General features: G+C 35.5%; 2 protein-coding genes across 3 annotated transcripts in view; both read right to left on the reverse strand.

Annotated features, from left to right (window-relative positions):
- The window catches only part of LOC126751745 (uncharacterized), a 72900-nt gene extending 47356 nt beyond the window's left edge, over nt 1–25544 (reverse strand). The window contains exon 1 of one of the 2 annotated variants that reach the window (XM_050462255.1): nt 25467–25544. The gene's annotated coding sequence lies outside the window, so the exon portion shown is untranslated. Of the gene's footprint in view, nt 1–10164; nt 10223–25466 lie in introns of those variants that run through there. The other variant, XM_050462256.1, reaches the window with a different exon arrangement.
- Nucleotides 1–25544, reverse strand: part of LOC126751746 (uncharacterized) — a 46303-nt gene extending 20759 nt beyond the window's left edge. The window contains exon 1 of the mRNA XM_050462257.1: nt 25467–25544. The gene's annotated coding sequence lies outside the window, so the exon portion shown is untranslated. The remainder of the gene's footprint in view (nt 1–25466) is intronic.
- Nucleotides 25545–26458: the final 914 nt, after the last annotated feature.

Genomic DNA, 26458 nt, shown 5'->3' on the forward strand with positions numbered 1-26458 from the left:
AAATAATTGATAAAATAACGGAAAGATTGTAAAGTGATTATCAAAATGAAGGGATTTAAAAAAGTGTACATTACAAAATATTCAGAGAGTTGCCAACTGTTTAAAAAAATAAGTGAAAGTGATAAAATAAATAAAATATTACAATGTGAATATAAAAATACAGAGATTTTAGAATATTTGGTGCTTTGATATAACAATAAAAATAGGGTTGCCAAATATTTAAAAATATTAAATAAAAGATATTGGTAAACTAAATGGAAGATTAGCATGTGAATATTAAAATAAAGAGCTTTTTAAATATTTCGCCTCTTAAAGTATTAATAATAATAGGGTTGCCAACAGATCATAATTATTTATTTAAATAAATTGATGAAACACTAACATACATTCTTATGATGTAAGGATTCAACTCCAGCGGTTTCCAGAAAATCAGATATCGCACACATAATATTAAGAGGGTTGCCAACTGTTTATTAATAAAAAAATATCTAATATATATTTATCTAAAAGAAATTTGTGGGATCATCGATCTAAATGGAACAAATACAAATTTCTGTCGGAATATGTTTAAGAGAGTTACCACTCATTTGAAAAAATTTCAAAATTTAAAAAACGATAAAAAATTTTTGTCTAAGAATTGGTGGTGTAAGGTGCAGCTAATTTTAATATTGACAACACCTTTGTTTTTAAAAAAATTAAAAAAAAAATTAAAGAAATAATTAAAAACAAATTTAAAAAAATTACAAAAAAAAATTGAAGAATAAATTTAAAAAAATATTTTTAAAAAATTTAAAAATTAAAAAGAAAAATAAAAAAATCATTAACCGAAGTTTAGGTATAAAGTATTGAATTAATGTATGAAAGAGCAAAGCATACTTTCCATACAAATTGTTTGAGAGTTGGAATTCCTAACAATTTTTCTGCAAGCTTTGTGCAATGATAAGCACTTTGTAATAAAATAAATTTAATTAGTTGCTATTTGGAAATAAAAATGAAAAGCTTTACTACAAAATTATAAGCACATTGAAATGAATTTCTAAAAAACTGTTTCTCTGCTGCATGAATGGTAAATATTTGCAAAGCGACATGTTTATATTAAACGAAAATTTCATTTAGTTTGCTTTGGCAGACTTTTCAGCTTTGTGTGGCAACCGCATATGCGCCACCTGAGTGGCTTTAATGAACTGCACACAAATGCGCACGTGTGCATCAGTTTGTATGCACTCATATGAATATGCAAGTTCAAAGCTAGCGCAACATATACTTACATACTTGTTTATCTAAAAGTCGGTTTTTGCTTCTATCACCAGCATAGAATTGCTAGAGCACTCATACGCCGTGGCACACATGCCTCAATGGCGAACTGTGCGGTGTAAAAGAGCGCTTGAGTTTGTAAACAACTTTTTTATTTATCTGTCTGTATGTGATTGCATGTGTTTTTTGCTTTCGCTTTCACTTTCCCTACTTTTCACCACACACTGGCTGCGTGTATGCGTGTAAGCGCGTGTGTGTAAGACCGAGAGCTCTTTGAGGTATGTTTTGTTTCTATTCATTACTGTTCACTGAGCTGTACTAAACTAATTATAGCGTTGCCACATGCATTCGTTATATTTATAAATACATACAACTATTTACATGTGTGTGTGTTGTTACCACGTGCATGCTGCATTTGGCATGTTGCATGTTGCATGCATATAAACTTGCCACTGCCGCACTCATCTTTGCGCTTGTCTCCTGTTTATTGCTGCTACATATATGCTGCCAACTAAGTAGTTGCTTATGTATATGTTTAAGTGTATATGTGTGTTTGTGTGCGTCCTATGTGCACATTACTTCTTTATATATATTTATTTGCACAAGATTCTATGCCATTGCATAGCTGCAGGCGTCTGTTGGAGGTTACCAGATGGTTTTGGTGTGTGCGGTTTGGAGCGCAGCGTGCACTCAACTGTCAAACTGTGTAAATATGAGGTGCGGTGTATGAGTGCAGTTATATACACAGCTATATATATATGTATTGCATTATGACATATTTATTTATTTCATACATTTCATACAAATGAGAATTTTGCGAGCGCAATTATGGTATGAAGCAGAGCCTTATACTTAATGGTAGCTAATATTCTGGATTCCTTTGAAAATACAGTAATATTCGCATACGTATATACAAATATGAAAATGTTCATAAATATTTTATTGAAAATCATCGTGTTGGCATCAGAGAGAGAGCAAAGTATCTCAAGATCTCCTATCATTGACTCAACACCTTTTGTTTACTGTTTTGGGTATGAAGTGTGTCATGCTAGACTCATACGAAATTATCTGATTTTATTTTGCAATATTGGCCTTAAGTAGAGGTTGCAAAAGAAATGCTTTACAACGTAGCTGAGGTTCCTACAATCATCAAATGCATTTTTTCTAATGACAAGAACAATAATATGGGGGACTTATGAATATGAGGAGGTAATAAGATACTGAATCTAGTAAGCTTTGGTTTTATACGATTGCTTGAATACTTTTTTTGTAATTTTGCCCGTCAATTTTGGAAAATCCCAAAAATGAAAACTCGAGAAAACGCGCTCTATAGAGCGGCTGCAGCTGCCCGAACGCTCGTATACCTGCTCGGCGCCCGACTGCTTTTAGTGCTGTATCTTCGAAAATAATCCGAATTTTCTTTCCAAAATTGACAGACATATTCTTAGATATATTAGGAACAGATTTAAGCAATAAAAAAAAATCGATTTTTTGAGCCTCCTAAAGCAGGCTCCCCCCTTAAACAATTTGGCAAATGTCGATCCAAAAATTATCGAAAACTAACAACATATATGCAAGCACATGCAAAAGAAAATAAGAATGGTTATGCTTGTAATATTACAATAAAGACTTATATTAAAATACGTGAAAAAATTGTTTGGTTTTTGTCTGTCCGGGTCAAATTTGATCAAATGGTTTATAAATTTATTGAATATCGTTATCAAATGAGAGTTCCACCAAAGGGTTGCAAATTGAAAAATGTCAAATTGAGTTGCCACATGTTAAAAAATAAATAAACTAAATTGTAGCAGCCGGTCAACTGATATGAATATCTATAAAGTGTACTATATTTTATGTATTTATAAGATAATGTGACTTTCTTAAGAAAGCTACTTCGAGCGTTCCTAGCTAACGAACGAGCGGCTGGTCAGTTTTCTCCGAGCACCTGGAGAGTCAGGACAAACATTTTCGCGAGTGGTGCATGCCAAAAATGCAGCGTTCGTTAAAGCAGAGGTGCACAACTAAATTCTCTGTGAAACTCGGTCAATCTGCGACAGAGACGTCTGATATGATCAAGCAGGCTTACCCAGATGTTGCTTTAGCAAGAAGTGGTGTGTTTTGGTGGCACCAGGCCTTTTTGGAGGGCCGAAAATAGGTCGCTGATGAAGACCGGAAGAATGAGCAATTCCAAAGTAAAAACAATGCTCATTATTTTTTTTATCAAAGGCATTGTACACCATGAATTTGTTTCTCCTGGACAAACTGTCAACGCCAAGTTTTACGCGGAAGTCCTCAAGAGACTCAAACAAAGGATTAATCGCTGAAAAGGCCGATGAAAGGGGATCCAAGCAGCATGCACCTCGGCTCTCAAAGCTATTCCGGAGAATGCCTGAAGGAGACTATTTTGAAAATTTTTTAAGAATTTTAACGATTGATTCAATATTTTTTTTTTAAATCCGCAGTCCTTCTACTTTCCGCACAAACCCTGTAATTAGTAGAAAATGTTTTTTGAGAATTTATGTATTAATGGACGGCTTTCTTAATGCAATTTCTTCGAAATTCCAGAAAAAAGTTCCAAATGAGCACTTTTGCTGAAAACCTTATGGAAATACAGATACTTTTAAAATTATTTATTTGAAAATTTAAGCAGATATTTGATTGCAAAAGTACCCAGTTATTACGTAATAAGTTTTCAAAGCAATAAAGTAAACATTCAAAATGAGTTTCGTGCAATTAAAAAGAAATATGGCAACCAACGCTTTTGAAAGCGACCAATTTAAAGCGTCTGCAAAGTTACAACTGTTCGCCCTCTCAATTATGTCGACGTCAGGAAAATATTTTATTGTTCGCCGCACAAAGAAATTCTAGTTAAAATTAATGTACAACAAATTGGAATGCAACAAGTTTTAAATTACTCATTACAACCGCTTTTCGTACTTTTAATTTTCGTACCGCATTATTTTCGCCTGCCACAGCCCACGTGAAGGAGCAAAACGCCACCAGCGCGCTTAGCAGTACAAATAGTGAGCATTAAACTATATACATACATATATAAGCATTATATGCACTCACACCTATATAACTGAAAATATAGAGCACGAACCGCCCATAAAACCCCGGCCCTCGAGCTGCTGCTGCCGCCCATGCAGTGCGGAGCTTTAACCGTTGCCTGCAAGCGCCACAAACTTTTGCCCACAACTGCTCAGAAATGAAATGGCAATAACATGGCAACAGTAACAATAACACTGCGAGCGAAAAAAGTTATTTTACAGTATTGCGAAAAAGTATGTTGCAAATGCTTGGCGGAGAGGCACACAGTTGGGCATCGAACCCACCCAAATTTTTAGGCGTCATTTTTACAACGCATTTCATTGTGCCACTAACCAACTGCAGCGTCGAATAGTTTGCACAAGAAAACTTGTTGATAACTTTTGTGTGCGCGCTTTTTTGTGGTTGCCCGAAGTTGGAATGCACGTTGTTGCTGCTATTGTTGTTGTTGAGCATGGCAAAAAATGCCAAATTGCATTAAGCATAATTTTCATCGCAGCTGTTTCTTTCGTGTTTTTTGGCTGTTTGCCATTTTACTACATTTATTAGTGTTCGTTGTTGTTATTGTTTTTGTTGTTCGTTGGCTGGCAAGTCGTAAAAGATGCCAATGTGAATGGTTTAAATACTTGTAAAACTTTAGCATTTCAAGTTGAGTCATTTAAGTAGAAATGTTGAAAAATTACTTTTCGAGTGCAACGAAATTGTGTGACGCAACGAAATTTCGTCACGCTATCAATATACATAATAAAAGTGAAAAGATGCCACATAAAAATATATGGATAGTGCTGGCTAAAAGTTTTTTTTTCCTAAAAAAATTTGAAATAAATTAAATTTTGTCACACTAAAAAAATGCCACATAGTAAAAAATCAAAAAAAATAATTTTTTTAATTAATTTTTGATAAAAGTGACTAAAAGTATGTGAAGATAAAAAAATTAAAAAAAAAAATTAATTAAAACAGTTGTGTGTGATATAAAACTGTAACGTTTGCAGCATATTTTCAGTTGAGAATTTCGTTTGAAGAGAGTTGCCACCTGTTCAAAATTTTAATTCAACACAATTTTAAAGGCATAATTGAATATATTTATAAAATTAGAATAGAATTTAATTGAGGATTGCACTGCGGCCGAAGGTCTCTTTTGCTCTCCCCAATAACACACGTGCTCATTAAGACCCAGCACTAAGAAAAATTCAAGGAACTTGATGATCGCATTTTCGTATATATGCATCCAAGAGCCTTAAACGTGCGTCTGCAGATTGCTGTACTCAGATTGTTTAGGTACTTGTTGAACATGCAAGGCCCCGTGTAGAAGGCGACAAGTAGACGGAATTTGTCTCATTGTTAGTTTGTAACCACCTATTAGTAGCCTTGCAATGCCTGTTGCTTGCTGCCGATAAGTTTTTCTGGCACTCTTTCCACTTTGCTCATCAGTCAATTTATTGCTGGCTTCGCCTTTAGTACCCATCTCCCAGATGACGTACTACATACTATATGCTTACCAATAAATAGGCAGTTCAGCCATTCTGAGATCGCTTTCAGTGCCGTATGACTGTCGTTAACTATGGCAATTTATTGATTGTGATTGTTCTACAGACTAACTTACAGCTAAGTCCTCTGCTTGAAATATGCTCGGAAAATATCCTATGGGTGTCGAAACTTATTGCACGGTCGGTTCTGTGACGGCTGTATCAATATCTTACAAGCCGTCAGTTTGCCACTGAATAGTGTTATCCTTTAATACTTAGTTTACACTTCTTTGCGAAATTCATCATTTTGGTAATGCCGTCCCTTAGAAAAAGAGTCTATAGTGTCTGTTCATCGGAGGTTTCCATTTGTTGAGCCGAGACTGCTTCTTCCATATCCATCTGCTGTCGTGAGTAGAATAGTATAATTTTCTGTTTAACTGATTAATAACGGTGTGAGTTCCAGTTTGACCCCAAGTGTTGCTAGCAAGTCTTTTCAGCTTCGATAATTGAAGTCCTACCGAAATCTACGACTCTTTCGATGCCCAGGCCACCGCATCTGATGCTGCTTGGCTTACAACCCCAGGATCTACCCATTGTTTGCATATCATGAGCGCTTATGCGGCTTCTATCAGTGATAGTTCCAAATGTCTATTCTACTGTAGAGTTGAAGAGTTCTCATCACACATTTTGGACAGGATAAAAGAAGTCTTTGACAGGAATCACTAATAATAGATACTTTGATCCGCATCAACTTTCGTTAAAGGTCGTAGGTTTTTAATGGATTGCTGTGGCTCAAATCTTACAAAGTAGAGAACCAAGGAAGATTCAAGGCTTGTATTCATTCTGAATATTTTAATATTTCACGACTCTGTATATGGTAGTAGGTTCTACGTAATCAGAACACACTAGGCATTTGGTCCCGCCGGGAATTATCGGATGCATTCCTGGAACTCTCCGAGGGAATTTTTTATACCTGTTCGGTGCGTCAATGCTTTCATCTAAATATGGTAACCAAGCCATAAATCCAAAACTGTACATAAGCCAATAATTTAATAGGGGATCGTTGTCTGGGCGAGGGCGTTTGGATAAACACACGATATTCTTACTCAATATCTTACTCCTAACAGCTTTAGACATAACTGGCAGATACTTTGAGGCGAAAGCTATTGTTAGACTTAGGGAAGCTGGTTATATGACGGATACTGAGTAGTGATTGATCACTGTGTCACCGAACCTTCTCCTGCTGGTTTCTTCTCTGCTCACACACTTTTGAGGAATTTGCTGACGGGGCGGTGCCGTTGAAGAAGTGGTGCAGTGAAGTTTTGTACGCATCCATCGGAGTTAAGTAACCTGTTTGGAGCTTTCCATCAACTCTAGCTTCAGTCATCCAGACCACTTCAAGCGGAGGAGGCTGCCATGAGGTTAACATTAGATGTGTTACTTTGAAGGGCAGACAGTCAAGGAGAGCACGGCCTCATTAGTGATACAAAAAACATAACAGAGATAAGTAGTTTCATTGAGGGTGCCAAATGGTTCGAACACCTCAGCGGAACGTGATATCAACATATCTTAGTATATCATTTGAGAGTATATCAAAATGTCGCTATCAGCGCTAATCACCTATCTATGTAGCCATCTCCTTCGTATGTCAGACTTTTAATTTAACTTTTCACAACTTTTCAAAAATGAACAGAATGCAATTAAAATTACTCTTAACCTTGACATTGAAAACTTACTGGGCGTCAGCTCATTAAAAGTCGAGGTCAATGGCTTTAGAATGTTTTGAGTAGAATCTTCACTCAGATATTGGAGACAGAAGAAAAGCAGCTTGCACAAGATATATATAAAAATATTTAACTGTCGCGCGTGTGTGTGGTGCTCTTCAGCAGCGTCTACTTGCAGCTAAGCTCATTTTTTATTTAAGCCGCAGCAGACGACTCAACAACCACAAGATTGGATTTGTCGTTGAATTTGGAGATTCTTCCGCCGTGGTAGTGATGCGGTAAGCGCCTTAAGAAGACGAAAACCCCTGCACATACACTGACACACTACAAATACCTGGGGCAGTTAATTTTTGCCGTTATTTTATCAGAAAGTTACAAGGTTAACGGTAATATACGCGACGCTTAAGGGTATTCGTATGTTGACTTGGGTACACGCATATTTTTGGTTTATTTCGCTGTTCGTAAATATGAAAATCGGTGCACGAAAGTTTTTTATTGCATGTGTGTACGCATTTACGGGACTTAAGCAAATAAAAAATTAATTAACATTCGGCGAAAGGTGGTATTTACACACGAAGTTACGCCTCGAGAAACTTGCTTTAAACGGAAAGTCGTTCGACTGTGTGGAGAGAGTTGGTATGGCAATTGGTAATACAGTTAATCCTACCAAATTAATTTTCTGCCTTAAAGTTATAATGAATATGGGTTTTAGTGGCGAAAAGTTAAAAGGGTGCTTCCGTTTCAGAGTTTGTTTAACTGCTAATAGTACGAAATTGATCAGAGGGCTGAGATTATTTTTTTTTTTTTATACCTTGAAGAGATCCCATAAAATATATATATAAATGATCAGCATGATGATCTGAGCCGATTTGGAACTGTTCGTCTGTCAAGGCAATAATGCAATGCCCGAAGAAATTGTTCAGATCGAGTACCTATAGCATATAGCTGTCATACAAAATTACCGAAGAAAGCTCTTAGGAATCTTTAGTATTTGTAAAGAGCTTCATAGCTTCGGTATAACTCATGTTAACCTGTTTTGCTTGTTTTGGAACTCATTTTAAGATACTTGAAGGTCCACAGCGCTAAGTAACCTTCGATTTGATTGTATTTGTGGGTTCATTGTTAATAGTCTTTTTTGTTGTTACTTGAGTCAATGTTCTTGCTTGATTAATGCTGAAATATCATGAATTTTTTTTCCCACATTAGATTTTCAGAATAGTCGGTTATTCGAGATGTCGATGAGTAGAGTCATTGAGGTAGTCTATTTTTTTGGAATTCTATTACTGTCAGTCCACACAAAAATGAACAGTGAAAGGCAAATGAGTGTCACCGAAGCACATTTGTATGGAGGAAAGATCTACTCAGAGAGGGTGGTAGAAAAGCAAGATGAATTCTGTGAGGGATCGAAACCGGAATAATTAGAATGACAATATACCAATAGCCATAATATATTGGGTTTTAATGGACCCTTGTTCCGACCAACCTAAAAGATTTTCGATAAAAAGTCATGTATAAGCATTGAAACCATATATTGAGTACTTAGGGGCTTAAACAGTTTTGGTACGATTTATGCAATTTTTAGTCATAAGGTCGCACATCTCAAATGCACCATTCATACAAAGTTTTAGAGTAATGTCACGATTCTCGAGATATGTGATTTCAACTAAAAGTGAGCGGTGCCAAGACCATAGTCCAATTTTCACACCGGCTCCCATAAAGCCATCCCATACCATCTCGGAAGTAAAACTTAACGTCTGTGGCGTATTTACTTATTGATTTATCGCAATTTTAGTAGTTTTTAACAGTACCGTTATAAGGGGAGTGAGCGGTATTATCATCTGGTTTCGCACTGTCGGTCGGAGTTCTTATAATATTTGTGCTAAGCGAATTTGGTTCCCGTAGCTTTAGTTGTTTAAGAGATATGTACATTATTCTTATTAGAAGGCGGGGACACGCCCAGTTTTTCAAAATTCAACAGATGCCACTCACCACTGCAGTTCCTTGTGGTAAGTTAGAGTTCTATATCTCAATTTAGTGCTTAGTTTTGGCACGTTATAGGTGTTCGGCATAATGGCGGTTTGTGGGCGTGACAGTGGCCCGATTACGCCCATCTTTGAAATCATTTTTTTGCCATGGAATACGTATACCTAGTTTCATGAAGATATCTCATTTTTTACTCAAGTTACAGCTTGCACAGACGGACGGATGCACGGAAAGACAGACCCGGATTTCAACTACAAGTCTTGTATATCTTTCTCGATTAGTTTTAGCTGATACATACAACCGTTAGATGAACAAGGTGTTGCAAGAGGTTAAAGATACGAGTTATTGAGGTTAGCTAGTTTTCAGTAAATAAATATCACGGTGAAGGATAAACCTGGAGTAAACGAAATATTTGCAAAATACCCACATTGTTTTATTTTCATCGCTGGTAAGGTGAGAACTTGCGCCGACAGGCAATTATCCAAATCCAACCGGCTAATTTTGAGTGCTGTTTTTAACTTTCTTTTCCTGTTTAAAAGTATTATAACCTCACACACATTTTGCACTGTCATTCATACTGCGATATTTGGCTTTGCTTTGCATTTCAAAAACAATTTCACACTTCACCATAAACAAAACACAAATCGTTAAATTTTAACTTCAAATTCAATCACTTGTTGTTTACACACGCGCTTTCTGTCCGTCCGCACAAAAAACACTTAACCTCCAAACGCTGCGAACATCACCAAGCGACTGAACTGCAATAATTGAGCCACATGCGAGCATATTGCCACAGGCCACTGAGTACTGTTGCCTTAACTTGCGCTCTAATTGTAGTGAGCGAGAGCGACATTTTGTTTGAGCAATGTAAACAAAACATGCGCAGTGTGAACTTGTCTTCGGTTTATTGAAAGTTTAGTGGGATAATTGGGAAAATGTGATTCCATCATAAAAGGTGTTTCCCATGGAGTACACTCTGTGAAATAAAAATTTGTAGAACTTAATGATAAAAAGCGAGAATATTAATGCACCTTGGAGTACTAAATTTTGTTGCATCATACATTATTTGAAAATAAATCGAGAAATTCATTTTTGTAATGTTTTTGATAATTATAAATACGTTAATGTCACCACAGTCCTCGCAGATTGTAAAACCGGTTGCAAATATAATAATTATTTTTTTGTAAACATTTTTGCTTTTCAAATAGAGTCGTTAACTTTCATAAAGATTTTCAGAAAGTATAATAACAGTGTCGTCTCCCAACAAATTTTACACAAGCTGGTTGGTTTTAGAGTATAACGTCAGCTGAAATGCAAAACAACGTATCATCACAAAAAAATTGAAAATTGATGTCAGATGTAATAACCAATATATAACCATTTTATGACCAAAATCCAAGTTTTCTTTCAATGTGAGTGGTTTCATTATATGCTGTTCCTTAGAAGGCCTCAATGGTATGGTATAAGATTAATACATCTTATTTCCCACTCGAGACCAAATTTAAATTCAATTTTGTATTTGAATATGTAAATAACTTTAGCGTCAGTTTGGCTACCATTACGAGCTTCACAGCTTCCCCCTTTTAGGTCTTGACAATCGTCGCTTGATTTTATCACTAGTGATCTTCGATCATTATGCGGCTTATGTATTTATTTATCGACAATGCCATAAAACATATTTCACTTTAAGCTGTCATATCCATTTTAGCCTGTCTTGCAAATAAGTGGTAAGTATGATCATGCCCAAAAATCAAAAATACTTTGTGGATCTCAACTCTCACATTTTATTGTCACTTTTTAGTTCAATAAACAAGTAAAGATGTAGCTTTGTTCACATAACCATCAAAAACTAAAAAACCTAAAGCAAAGCTGGCACGCCATACCTGCAGCACAAGCCACGTCCTGATACTAAATTTTAAATATAATTTCTGGCAATCACTTATGGACTTTTCCATTACATATTGCCTTAGAAAAATCCACATGGCCATCATATCCTAATAAAGCTATATATTCTTAAAACGGTGTCTCAGTGGTCATGTGCATTTGCTGAATAACCTTAAATGATGTAACCAATGCAGTATGAGATGAATTTCCTTCAAAATATTCAGACATTTAAAAATGAAGAAAATAATACAAACGACGCGTTGATGTTTATGTCATGTAAACACGATGAACGTTATAAGCCTCTCTACCTAAACTCATTTCGTTTAAAATTGTTATCAGAAATCTATTGTGGATTCTTCAGGACTTGGGTACTGAACTTTTAAGTAGTTTCGGTATTAGAGTTAACAAAAATTAAACCCCACACCTCGTAAAAGTGTTCATCTGGTAAAAAAAATTCATTAGTTTCCACAATAAGAAATCAGGTAAACGACAAAAACGTCGTATATGTATGTTATCCTAAACATAAACAAAATGTACCGAAGATTATAGTGTTGCCTAAATTTTCCACGGCTTTACAGTTTCGAAGATTACTGGTGTCGGACAAACAAGTTTACCATAAAGAATTTTTTGCTGACCTTCGAAGTTTAGTCTCCGCCCCGTCCTAAGTTCTCAAAAGTGTAGAAGAGAAAGAATATGATTTAAGACGGTCCGATATCGGTGAACTGATTCCGACGAAGGCGATGATTCTTTAGCTCCTTGTAGAAAATGGGGCGTGTGAACATTTTTAGATCGATATATCAAAAACTGATACAAGAACTTAATTTTTAATATCTAGTTCCCGTATATATAGAAAAAAGGGGCGTAGAACATTTTTAGATCATATCTCAAATTAAATTACTAAAAAAATAATTAAATGGAATTAAATTACTAAAAATAATTAAAAGGAATTCAGTAAAAAAAATTTCCAACCGAAAAAATGTCACTCATACGCCACGTAAGACCTTACACAGCCAAAATTTCCACAAAACACATACCCTCGCTGCTGTTTCGTTTCATAAATTTGAAAACGCCAACAACAAAATGTACAGAAAATGTTAACATAGCGATGTGTCAGTGTGTGTATGCTCACACATCAGTCCGCTATTTTAAACAAACGCTAACTGCATTGTGTCCGACAACGTTGAGCTGAACGCCACCATTTTTGTGCACATTTGGCAGGTAAACATTTCATTTCGCTACATTTTGTTGCAATCGCCTTATTATGACTCGCAGCACCCCCACGTGGCGAGTGAGTGACGGCAAACATGCAAGTGGCAAGCGTGTAATGCATGCCAGCGCGATGCTTTGGAAATTCGTTAATTTGAATTTGTCCGTTGGTGTGAAAATGCAAATGTAGTCAACAACAAAAATGTGGGCGCACAAATTATTTACTCGCTTGAAGGTAAACAATTGTGCATATGAGTGAGGTAATGCTGATGTTTTGAGTCAATCATGTGGGGGCGAACGCTATAAACTGTCTTTCGTGTGAAATAATGTTTGTTTAATTATTTACACAATTTCTAATCAATTTTATATTAGCCAAACCGAGGAGCATTTCGAACACGGAACGCTGTAATTCTCAACCTGTTTTAAAATTTTTTTCCCAATTCCGTTAGTTGTAGAATATTATTGAAATATTGTTATATTTAATGAAAATTATCGATTGTCATAATGTTCTGCAGTGCAACTACAACAAATCAAAAGTCAACGCAGCGAGTAAGATATCGGTAACTAATATTGCAAAATAGTCGATTAAAAAGCAATTTATATTTGTATGGCGTAGCTTCAATCAAGAAAATATTTAGATAATCTTTCTTCAAAACAATATCCAAATTTATCGATTAATATATCGATGTTTGATATTGACAAATTATTGATTTTTTTAATTTTCTGCTTTAATGCTATTTAGAATGAAATCAGCTTGTAGAAAAAAAGTCGATTATTAATTGCATATTATCGATTATTTAAATATAGTAATATTTATCCAAAATTAACGGTTGACAAAAGGTTGCGCAGAAGAAATACAGAAAACCAAAATTCAATTCAGCGGGTAAGATATCGATACATTATATTGGAAAGAAATCGAATAAAACGCATTTGCAAACGTACACAAATTAATATGCAGAAGCTGCAATCGTGCAATGACAGTATTATAAGCAAATAAATAATTTAGATACCAATAATTTGTAATATAAGTCTATTTAAAAAAATATATTGATATTTATCGATTAATATATCGATGTTTTTTACTGAAACTTTATCGATTTTTTAATTTTTATACGCAAAAGAAGAAAATAGTAGTTCTATAATCGAAGAAAATATCGATATTTATTGAATAATATGTATGTATGTCGATTTTTATACCAAAAAGTTATCGAATTTTTTAAATTTATATGCGCATATAGAAAATATAGTGGTTAAAAATGTATGCTAAAAGAAAATATCGACGTTTATCGATAAAATATCGAGGTTTTATACTGAAAAATTATCGATTTTGACAACTTTTATTTGCATATCGAATAAAAAAATTCACGTTGTATAAAAAATTGCACGAAAACACTTTTCTACGCAATATTGTCATAACCGCATTCCGTTACAGTAAAGTATTCAACCGAGAATGAGCAAACTATTATTATTCATAATTGGATTTTTAGCCACAAAATCGTACATAGGAAAGTTTTCTAAGATAAATATGTAAGTAATATAAGCTTCATTGAGTAAAATATTATTTTTAAAGACTTTCTTCGATAATCGATCAGTTGAGTATTGAAAGTATATATTTAGGCGGGATTTTTGAATAAAAAAAAACTTAAGGACAACTGCTTATCGCCAAGTAACTGGTAGCTAAGTACTGTAGAAATTAGAACAGCCGCTTGATGTAGTTACCAAATGTGTTTTGACTGTATGAACCTCTCTTCAAAGCTTAAGAAATGCTTTGCGGATACAGCGTTTTAAGAAAAAGCAATATTGCATTTAACATCATTTTCCAAAAGGCTTTAGAAAATGAGGTTAGCTGAACTTAAAGTAGGGATTGTTATATATAGTATACAATTTTCAGAAAAATTAATATTTGAGTTGAATTGTTTTTTATGCTAACCAGAATATAAAATAATTATAAGTTGATTACTTTCATAAAGCCAATTTTTACGCATAAATCTGCTTATAATTGCATTAGAAAAAGTTTTGCAGCATTGCAATTAATTTATTTTGAAGAATAAACATGCGTTTGCAAAAAGTTAGTATACATTAGGGTGGACCAAAAAAAAATTCGAATGTTGTTTTTTCGTTTCGTACTCCTAAAAATTGTTTGATAAACACCTTTAAGAAGGGCTCTCCTAGTATTAACTCATAATTGTAACGAGAAGGTTTTTCGATTAACAGTTTTCTAATTTATTCTTATTATCAGATAAAAAAATCATATCTTGTTGCCAACTACCGGAAAAATTTAAGTTTTATTTAATAAAAATTTTTTCAGAGTAGTCAACAAAAGCGAGAACATTCAATTTTTTTTACCAACCCTAATATACATCTACATATGTACTTGTATGTTTGCATGCTTGTTATATGAAATAATTACAAAAATGCAGATAACAGTGTCATGTTCATGTTTATTAAATTACAAAATGAATTTGTCACAAAAAACGTTACACATTTTCATAATTTTTCTACGCGAAACCTATTAAATGTCATGTTTAAACTTTTCTATCAGCGACCACAGGGCGTATACGTAACATAAAAATATACTACACTTTATGCTTGCTCATATACTACCTTTACGATTATGATTATTATTATGTCTAATTAATATTAACTTAAATATATTTTCATAACGTGAGCATATAACGGTTGTTTACATTTAGTTGTATGTGTGCTTCCTATGAAAGGTTGTTTCACTGAATTTGATATGAGTTTATTTGCAGTATCACGCTAGGATGTTTACCATAAATATTTATGCGCAAGCCAAGCATCAAAGTAAGCATATTCAGCTTTAACATAATAGCAAATTTACATATGAAGTTGTTTATGAAAATTTCATATCAGATTTCAAGGGAATTTTATAATCAAGCAATTAATTAGTCAATAGAAGCTTCTTTCTAATGCTTAAATTTAATATTTTTAAATTGTTGGAAAGTTAAAGAATATTTAAAAAATTTAAATTAGTAGGAATTTTCTTTTCATTAAAACCATTTCCATAAGGATTTTACAATTGAAAGGCAAACACTTGATTCACACTTCTAGCAGATCGAACAAGGGAGATGTTTACAAACTAGGAAGACGGTCCGAAATATTAAACTGAATCAAAGCGAAAGAGATGCGCTACTATGCAGAGAACAGCAGCTAATAGAGTCGCCTCGGCGTACGGCACTGTATTCTAACCCGTTATGGTAGTGATAAGCGGCTCATCCCAACATTTTAGTATCTAAAATACACATGCCCAAGGCAACAAGAAACACTTCATGGGACAGAGAGTAAACCGCCAAACTTCAATACACTTGAAAATACGGCGATGCTAAAAATACAGATGCTCTCCACCTTTTTTCTGAAAATACCCGTACAACATGGGAAAAGCAAACTGTCCTGCAAGTATTTAAATATTTAGTATTTTGGACAACAAAATACGGAAAATCTTATAGGAAAAATAATATCTAGTGGCGAAAACTGGTAGCAAATTGCCTCATACGTTGGGCAAGTACTTAGCGCGAAAAAATGAACACGAACGCGGACCTTCCGCTCCCGAAGAATTTGGTTCAATAGAAGTTGAGACAAATAGATTGATGCTGGCGACAAAATCGTAGGCATCTCTGGACTTAGAGCGAGTAGAAATTGGCCCACAATGGATTTACCTTGGAAACTTTAGCCTGAAGTAATGCGAAGGCGGTTCCGAAGCATGGCAAGAATCCACGATAGAAGGAAGAGTGTTTTAGTGGGTACACCATTCACGAAGGATGACGATCCATGTAAGATGTGAAGACATTTTAAACTGCCACGACAGAGACTATAACAAGTCAATTAAAAATTCTAGTGAGAGCCACTTTGTTAACTTCTAAAGAAGTTGTCTCGTAACTAAGATCTATAACTGTCAAAATATGTAGAGGTCATATATCAGAACTATATGAATCACCCTATATGAATCAGAACTATATGAATCACAACTCAAGTATTAAGATTTCCGTCAGCTGATTTCATGCGGAAAGTGTTCCACAAGTTCACTAACGATTACGCAAATGTGGTAAAGTCTAAAAATAATGTACTGAATGGAAAATCATTACTAAGCAATAAATTCTTATATAACAAAACCCAGTTCAGCACTTAGTATTCCATACATAACAAAATCTCCATCAGCTTAGCGTAATTTGTACAAACAACTCACAACCTTCATACTTCATTCAGCTGCCATTGATAAATGGTTTTCAATTGCAATTAATATTCTTGTCCATTCGCCAGGTATTGAGTGCAGCTACCGAACAAAAATGGGCTCACATCATTTTTCATTTACCACACATACCTAAAAATGTATGAACTCGCGTAAACTCGGTGTGTGGGGGTGCGTAACACCGTGACCGTGCACTTGGCGGAACTCGTGCTTGAAGTGTGCGCCGTGCTGGGCCACGCTGGCCTGAAAATAATGGTTTTGAAAGGCAAAAAAAACAGCGCAGTTTTGACATATCGATACAAAAGCAATCAATCACATACCCAGCAGGAGTTCCACTCTCGCAGAAATTTATGAGGCGTCAATGTGATGATTTGCTGCATATATTGCTGGCCGATCGTATGCTGAAGAAACAAATGTGTTTTTGTGTTTATCTGGAAGGTTTTGCAAAATGGTTGGTTAGAGCAAGAACTTTAGACCTCGGAATGCAATGAGTCACACATCGCACCATAAAAGAATAGCCATAAAAATATCGTTTTATTTCGTTAGAGTAAGCAAACCTCGAAACCATAAGTTCATCGATTTTCAAAGACTTCGAATAAGGAAGCTTGGTTTTTGAAGTTTGAGGCGTTTTAAAAAAGCCAAGTAAGTCTTAAGCTTACAGTCTGCTCCAGTCGACATAAAATTTTACTCGTAGAGTTGGTTTCTGAACTTAAGTTTAGACCTCTAGAAGTTTAAAACGTTTGAGAATACCTATGTAGCTTGTAAACTCAATGTAATAGTGTCAATGATTTTCACTCAACCAAATGAAATTTCAACTTAAGGCTACACACACTTTAATTTGGAGAGTTTGGTATAGAATTTGTGAAGTGTTTCAGAAATTCAAGGTTAAGAATCTTTAACACGTTGCTCCCAATTTGTTTTACTCAAAACTAAAATTGCCCGTATTTCTAGACTATATTTCAATTTGTTGAGTTTAGTTTTGGAAACTTCCTTTTGAAGTTCTCACAGTGTACTTAATGTTCCACAGACTTCAATTGAAAGCTTGATTACGAAAATTTACCTAGTAGGTCTAGAATCTTGCACTGTTAGAACCCCGAAGTTAACTAACCGTCTTTTTAGTAAAAGTCCTTCTTCAAAATTTTAATTTATTCCTCAAAATCTATATCGTTCCCCTTAATGTAATCCGCCTTAACCCCAATACACTTGTACGAACGTTTCTTCTAATTCTCGAAATGGTTTTTAAAGTCAATTTCCGGAATAGCCTTAAATGCACATAGAGATTCACGTTTGATGTCTTCAATTGACTCAAAACGGTGTTTTCCAAAGCGGTCGTTTGAGTTTGCTGAAAAACCAGAAGTCACACGGAGTTAAATCAGGCGATTCATTCATTGGTTGCGACACAATATTGGTTGAAAATTTATGGAAAACCTCACGAAGAATCAATGCAATATGAGACGGTGCATTATCGAAGGTGCAAAAACCAAGAGTTGCGGGCCCATAATAGCGGCCTATTTTTAAGAATAGCTTCGCGCAAATGACGCAGAATACTCAAATGGTATTTCTTGTTAACAGTTTGGGTGGTCGAAAGGAGTTTGCATTGTACCACACCTCGATAATAGAAGAAAATTGTCAACATAACCTTGATTTTTGACTTGCCTTGACGTGGTTTCAAATTTTTGGGCTAACCTTTGCCACGATATTCGGCCGATTGATCGTCTGTTTCCGGGTGGAAAGCATAGATCCAAGACTCATCGCTAGCAACAATACGTTTTTTCACATCCTGGTAGTCGGGAAGGTATTGTTACACAAACGTTAACGCGACGCCTTTTTTCGGAAAAATTGAGTGATTTTGGAATAAACCATCCTTTCACTTTTCTTAGACCCAAATGATCTTTTAAAATGGTTTTCAATGATCCTTCCGATATTCCAATGATACGAGTAAGTTCTCTGACTATGAATCGTTGACTTTCAAGCACCAATTCGTTTATATTATTGACGTGTTGATCATCAGTGAATGTTGATGCCCGTCCTGGACGTGGTTCGTCGTCAACGCGTTTTCGATCCTCCTTGAGTAATTTGTTTCAATCAAAAATACATACTCCAGACAAACTGTTATCACCGAAGACTTTTTTCAGCATTCTAAACATTTCGACATTAGAAATCTGATTCCGCATACAAAATTTAATGGAACTTTAATGCACTTTATGTACTTCAGAAAGGCAAGCGTACTCGTATACTAAAACTAATGTTTCAAGTGACTTTTGGCGCAGATGTCACTAATAGTCATTACAATCTAGAAAAAAGTATTTCGACGAATGTGTGTTCCCGCGAAATTTAAATTAAAAGTCTTACTATTTTTTGTTTGTATATTTCGGTCGGTATCTGCAGAGTTTGAAGTATTCCAGCAACTCGAAAGACTGAAACCCTAAATGATAATATTACCTCTCTTTCCTCCACTAAAAATTAATATTGTTGAACTTTCTTTCAATTTCCTGCCGCAGCTGCTGGCAGTTTTTCGAAATAACTAAAACTATTTTTCAACACATACTTTGCACCGTTAACTTTGTTCGGCTCGTACATTGTTTCCGAGAGCCAACTTGAGCAGCGCCGAATGCAAGTAAGTTAAGTGAAGTAAAACTATTTTAGTTAACAAGAAAATTTTGCAGTTCACAGGCTTTTACACTTTCAGCCGCTTACACACAAGTAAAACATGTTGTAGTAACACTTACGAACCGCTACAAACATAACGGTATATATTAATTGTACACTATTTATTTACATAAGAAGTAAATTTCTTTTGAAGAAAAATACTTCCTCAAATGTGCTTTTGTAAAGTCCAGTTCTTTTATATGTTTCGTTCCGAAGCTACGTAAAAAGGACTTGAGTGCATGAAAATGTAGATTAGAGCTGAAAGGGTGTTTTTCACTGTAATATGTATTTGCAAACCAAAAAAGTAGAAGATAAAAAGTAATTGCTTGAATTTGTTGTGAGAAATTAGAAAACTCATTACATTCTAAAAATATCTAATCTACTACTACGATAACTTATTATCTTTCTTTCCAGTGACATTTGGATATTGCGATATAATACAACTCTTCACTTCACTTTGGTTATTTATTGGACATCTCTTTTCGACTTATGGAAATATCATTTCGACTTATGACAACAGTAAAACGAAATGTAACGGATGGTAAGAGTCTAAATCGAAAAAGATACCTCGTCATGACATTTGCTCTTTCACAAGAAAGACACATCAAGCGGAAGAACTATTTTAAAGTCGAACTCTGACAAATATCCCGGAATTATCCTAGATAACAAACCAAGTTGGAGAGAACACGTTGAGAGCAGGGCTTTCAAAGCCTTTCGAATGTGGAACTCAAACAAAAATATGGTGTGTTGGATGACAGTATCGAAAAACTGCCGCATTAAGTCCTATGAGCATGTGTATTTGCTCCAAAGGCTGGAGGTCATATTACACAGAGTAAACATAAAGTTACTTTGGGTTTGTGCAAATGATGAACATACACAAAAGCTCTTTCCTCTTCTTCTTCTTAATTGGCATAAAAACCGCTTACGCGGTTATAGCCAAGTTTACAATACTGCGGCAGTCGTTTCTTCTCTTCGCTAGTTGGCGCCAATTCGACATTCCAAGTGCAGCCAGTTCCTTCTCCCCCTTGCTTTTCCAACAGACTGCAGATCTTAACCTTCCCTCCTTCCCTCGGCGGTTACTGCATTAAATACTTTTAGAGCTGGAGAGTTCTCATCCATTCGGATGACATGATCGAGCTATTAATAATTCTATTAATTCGCTGAACTATGACAATGGCGTTATATGTCTCGTACAGCTGACCGTTCCACCAAATGCAGTTTGCACCGCTAAAAATGCGCAAATAACTATATATATCTTCCGCAGAACGTTCTCTCGAAAACTCGTAACGTCGATTCATCAGATGTTGTCATCGTCCATGCCTCTGCATCATATATCAACACGGCGACGGTGAGTGACTTATAGAGTTCGGTCTTTGTTCGTCAAGAGAAGATTTTACTTCTCAAGTAACTGTGAATTGAAATAGCATATCTATTGGAATTTTAAGGAACCTTCTCCTTTTGATGCGAAGCAACTCCTTAAGTGTGTGGGACCCCATTGCAATGCATGGTTCTGACCGCGTCATCTTAGGTGCTGCCACAGAGCGGGATAGTTCGTTGACTGGCTCATTGCCGGCAACCCCTTATGCCCCGACACCCAGATTAGGCTTCCTATACACTACTCCACTAGAAGCGATTTAACCTCATACGCTGAGATCGCTTTTAGCTTGACTGTATGGCGAAACGCTGGATGCGATAGTTGCGGTGGAGATTGAGTTATGTACACTGACTGTTGGACTAATTGAAAAATGCTCGGAAAACGTCCCATTGGTATGGATAATTTGGTATGCTTATCCCGCAATGCCTACTCCAATGCCTTCCGGTGTTTTCAAGCCCTCAGTGTACCACTGGATAGTACTGTCTCTCAGCCGTATATCGAGCGTAGAGTCATTCCAGTCTGTCATGCTGCCGAGAGTAACTCTATAATTCTTTGTAAAGTTAATCGTCTTTGTAAGGCCGTCCATTGGAAGAAGGGCCAATGGTGTGCTTTCCCTTGGGCCTTCATATGTTGAGACGACATTATCTTCCCTTTGTCAAAACTCTCTGCCGCCATTAGCAGAATGGAATGTTTCGCTACCTGAATTATCACTAGATGCAGCGGTGTGACCTCCAGCATGGCTTCAAGTTCTGCAGTGGAGCAAGTACCCCTGAAGCGCAGACACTGGCGAGCCTTTGAAGCTTCGGTAGGTGAAGGCCTACCGAAGACTATGTTGCCTTGGAAGCCCAAGCCACAACTAAGTGACAATAGGCCTTACAATCATGGTATACAACCATCTTATGATACTTAGCTTGCATCCTCAGAATCTTTGTGGCTCTGGACAGCGTTAGATTTACATGCTTACACCGTAATTTTGAGTCAAATGCGAGGATAAGGAATTTGACATCTTTGGACTCCTCCAACTCCCTGCCACCGAGTGGTAGGGGCCTCAAGCCCGGAAGAGAGAGAGAGAAGATAAAAGGGACCACGGTGGGTTTTGCCGGGTTGATATTCAGCCTTACCGTGTTGCATTTCGTGAGTTAATAAAGTATTGCTTTCTGGAGGAAAGATACTGTTGAATTTGGGCTCTGCACCAGGGAAATCAACCGTTGAAAAGAGATTTGCTAGGTTGGAAAGAAGCGCAATGAGCACCGAGGACAATGAAAGCAGTGGACGCCCAAAAAAGGCAAAAGCTCTATGGAAAATGGGTACCGCGCGAGTTCATAATCCAAAAAAACAACGAATTGCTGATCCTGAAGAGTGTTTGAGTGTTCTTTAATCGTAAACAAACCAAATTTTTGCGTCGGTGTGTGCCTCGAAAATATTTTTATATACTCAAATTATATATATCAAATAATAGACCTTTTTTTCAAGACTGCAGTTATTCCGCGTTTTTTTGAGTTAGATATCGCGTTTGGCTTGCTATGAATGCCTTTGCGTCTTTTCTTTCTTTGTTTGAAGTAATAAAATTTTCAATTGCACATCTTACATGCATTTTGAACACAAGTTTAAGATTTGAAATATAATTTTGGTATTTATGAATTGTATTGACTTTTAACATTAAGAGATAAATAGTATCCTACGTCGGTCCCCACCAATTTTCAGCCAAATCGCTTGAGCCGTTTTTGAGTTATAAATAGTGTAACTAACTCAACTCTCTTTTATATACAAGGTATGTCGCATATAAATAGAGTGTTTTATAAATTTACTCACGCACTGTTGAGGTTAACCTGCTTGAAGCATAAAAAGTTTGATCTCTTGTTGACATTTCATGACAACTAAACACAACAATGCGCGCAATCATATATCGATCAAAAAGTGACATTCATACATACCCATAAACATGGTGTAATTTATGCAATAAAAAATATTAGATTGGTATCGTTTATAAGGTTTTCGTTTACTGAAACATTTCAAATGATGAAAAAGTTTATGGTACATGGAATTTTCCATAATGTCCGTTTTAAGCATTCCAAGAATTCCGTTTGAATGTACTTGTATTCTTTCCTTCTGCTTTCTATACTTGATTTTCTACACTACACAGCCTTAATTTACTAAGGGAGAAAAGAGAGCCATTAACCCATTGCCGTTTGAGGAGCAAACTTCAATACATATAAATTTTTATTTCTTTCCTTCTTTTACTCCTTTCTTCGATTGCGTGACACGATTTGCCTAGAGGAAATCGCTTTAGCTTCGTATTTTTGAAAGCAACATGTGACCTCTGCTTAGCAACTAGTTGCAAGGAAGGGAATTAGGGCAGTGGGTTAATGTTAGGGACATGCTTTTATGTACACATTTACATTTTGTGTTAGAATATAAAAAGTGTATCATGCGATACAGGAAGTGCCTATCATATGTTACAATATTATGTTAAGAGTACATCTAACATGTTTTTGGGATGTCTCTAACTTTGTTTTAGATGAGAGAAAACTCTAAGAGGCTTGTCGATTCATGGAGATTTGAAACCAGCTTCGGAAATGGGTTTGATTTACCACAAAGGCCTAAATGTGTCATTTTTCCTTGAACAGGGTGTTTTTTTGTCAAAAGCTTATATCCATATAAAATTCATCAGAGCCACTATATATATATGTATATAAATAGATATTGAACCTATTGAGAAATACAGCTGCCATACAAATTAACAGATCAAACTAAAATCGTTGTATGGAAAACTAATTTATTTGGAATGACATTTTCACGAAATTTCGCAAAAATTATTACCCAAGGCAGCACTATAATCTCCCAACATATTGGTTCAGACCACTATAGGATATAGCTGTCATACAAACTTACCGAAAAAACCAAGTTCAATTTCGTTTTTTTTTTTTTTCTTTATTCCAGAAGAACAAGGAAACAGTAATTTCTGGTGGGAGAAATTCTAGAGCTTGAATCTGCTAAGGAGCTGAGCTTCTAACTCATAATTTTTCAATGATCGTCCATCAAGCGCGACTGAAAAATTTTGCAGGTTACCAACTTTTTGTAATAAGTGTGAGGTTGAAAATCTTTTATTTCAGACCATAAACATACAGATGAACTCACTGGAATCAATGTTAATCAACCCGGTATATTTTTGACGGACTTAAGTGGTTTTTGCTATGCGTAGGCCTTAGTGGCCTCTCTATGAACTTTTAGTAATTTAAATGGCAATTCTATACATAATGGGCCCCCTAAAGGCCTAGGTAAGTCATCAGACATTCTCTCTACCTACCTAGCCTAATAAATACACCATTTTCTAATCACTGCTATAACCATATCATAAAAGAGTGAGCCATTTTGAGGTTCCCCCTTTTTTAAAGAAAAAACACATAAATTTGTTACTGGGTAATGCTTTTACTCCCATTCGAAAGAACATTGGCCTAATAAATCGTGATGTTTTCACCACATCAGATTTTCCAAAGAACTTTACAAATCCCCAATCTAAAAGTGTGATATCACAAGATCTTGGTGGCCAATCGACCGGCCCGAAAACGTGAAATTATCTGCTCACCAAAGTGTAGGAAGTGGCGCCGTGTTTTTGAAACCAAATGTCGCCGAAATCATGAGCTTCAATTTCAGGCATCAAACAGTAAGTTTTCATTGCACGGTAATGGTCGGAATTGACGGTTATGTTCTCACCGTCATCATCTTTCAAGAAATATGGATCCATGACACCACCGGCTCACAAACCTCACCAAACCGTTATTTTTTCTGGATGAAATGTCAGCCATTGAATCTCTTTAGGTTGCTCCTCACCCTACTTTGCTTGTTTACATACCAATTAGCCAGAAATGGGCCTCATCGCTCAACAAAATTTGCATCGAAATCGTCGAATCTTATTAGAACTTTTCAAGAGCCCATAGAGCAAAGTGATATCGTTTGGGAAGGTCGAGCGGTCTCAGTTGTTGCACAAGCTGCAACTTGTAGGCCTCAAATATAAGATCTCGCCTTTGAAACATTCTTCTCACCATTTTCCTTCATTAAAAACTTTGTTACTTTATAAATATCGTCCCGAAAGGGCAATTTAATCCTTGCGACCAGAATGCTTTAGGAATGAATTTTTATTTACGCAGTTCATTGTGAAAACAAAATTCAAAAGCTTTTCATTTCGATTTTACTTAGATCCCGATTTCATTTTCTAAACGGTAGCAATAATAAGATTAAATTTCATACTAAACCGTTCAATTTATTCACTTCTCTTTACAAATTGATTTGCATATATTTCCTAAGAAGAAAATTTGAAGTGTAATTCAAAAGACTTAAGCTGTGAAATGAAAAGTGATGCAATTAGTTTATGTTACGCTAAAATGGCCTCCAAGCTATTTATTTGAATTCCAGTTTCCTTTTAATAAACATAAATTATATTTAACTGACATTCACAGTTCACACTTTCGCATAAAGCACACCACTGATTTTTCCCCTTAAGCTTTTAGAGCCATACTAATTGAATTGTGATATTAATTATGCTATTAAGTGCTTCAAATTCCATGGAATACAGATTAAAATCCGCCACACAAAAGTCTCCATAGCAAAATTTAATGATTGATCCATAACTCCAATTAATTTAAACTATTTAAATATTAATAAACACTTACTTGATTGGTGGAGGTATTTAGGCAGGTAAAACCATTGATTTGCAGCAGTAAAAAATATTTTAATTTAATTATTATAAGCTGTAAGAAAAAATAGAGAATATTTAATTAATACGTGATTTGCGGTTGAAAGCAAAAATATTTGTGTGTGAATTGTACAAAAGTCAGATAAATTTTTTATTGCCATGCAAAAATGTACAAACGAATATTATTTAATATTAACAATTCGAAATTTCGAGTTTAAAAATTCAATAGAACAGAACTTAGTTTTCTCTCTTGCGTCAGTCGACAGTTATCTTTTCTTCTGCGAATACTGGGTTAGGCTAAACCTCTTTCCACTTGTAAATAAAACTAAAAGAGTTTAGGATATCAATGAATTCTTTGTTCCTGCGAAAGTGCATTTAATGCCATCCTGTATGGAATTTTATTTCTTTTGCATGGCCACCACGGGCACGCTTGCAGAAGTCCAGAAATCGATTTTCGACCGTTTTCAAGCATAAATTCGCCGATACGAGTGCGATTTCACAGTAGAGACCTAGCAGTAAGGGCAATCATCTATTGTGCGACTGATAAGTAAGTTTAAAAAATTATTTGCAATAAATAATAGCAAAATTTTGGGTCGTAAACTTATGCTTGTTGCTCATACTTCAATCTAATAAATTTCTGCCGGCTTAACAAACATTTATTGCGATTGTGTTCACAAATTCCATTTATTTAGATTTCAAAAGATTACTTTGCCATTTACACGGGATAAACAACTCGGCAGCGCGTTGTGAGCGCGTAATGCGCCATAAAATCGAATGAGCGCAGAAATAAGCTTAGCAGTTACGAGTGAGTAGTCTGCGAATATTTGCTTAAGCATGTAATTTTATAACAGTAAATATGAGAAATGCGCGAAAAGATGTTATGCTGAGGAATTGAGTGTCGTTTCGCAACAACCGGCTGATGCTAAGCTTTGAAAGTGGAGAATTAGATGTAATAGTAAATTGATGAAT

The sequence above is a fragment of the Bactrocera neohumeralis genome, chromosome 2, assembly GCF_024586455.1.
Source record: "Bactrocera neohumeralis isolate Rockhampton chromosome 2, APGP_CSIRO_Bneo_wtdbg2-racon-allhic-juicebox.fasta_v2, whole genome shotgun sequence".
In the NCBI taxonomy this organism is placed as follows: domain Eukaryota; kingdom Metazoa; phylum Arthropoda; class Insecta; order Diptera; family Tephritidae; genus Bactrocera; species Bactrocera neohumeralis.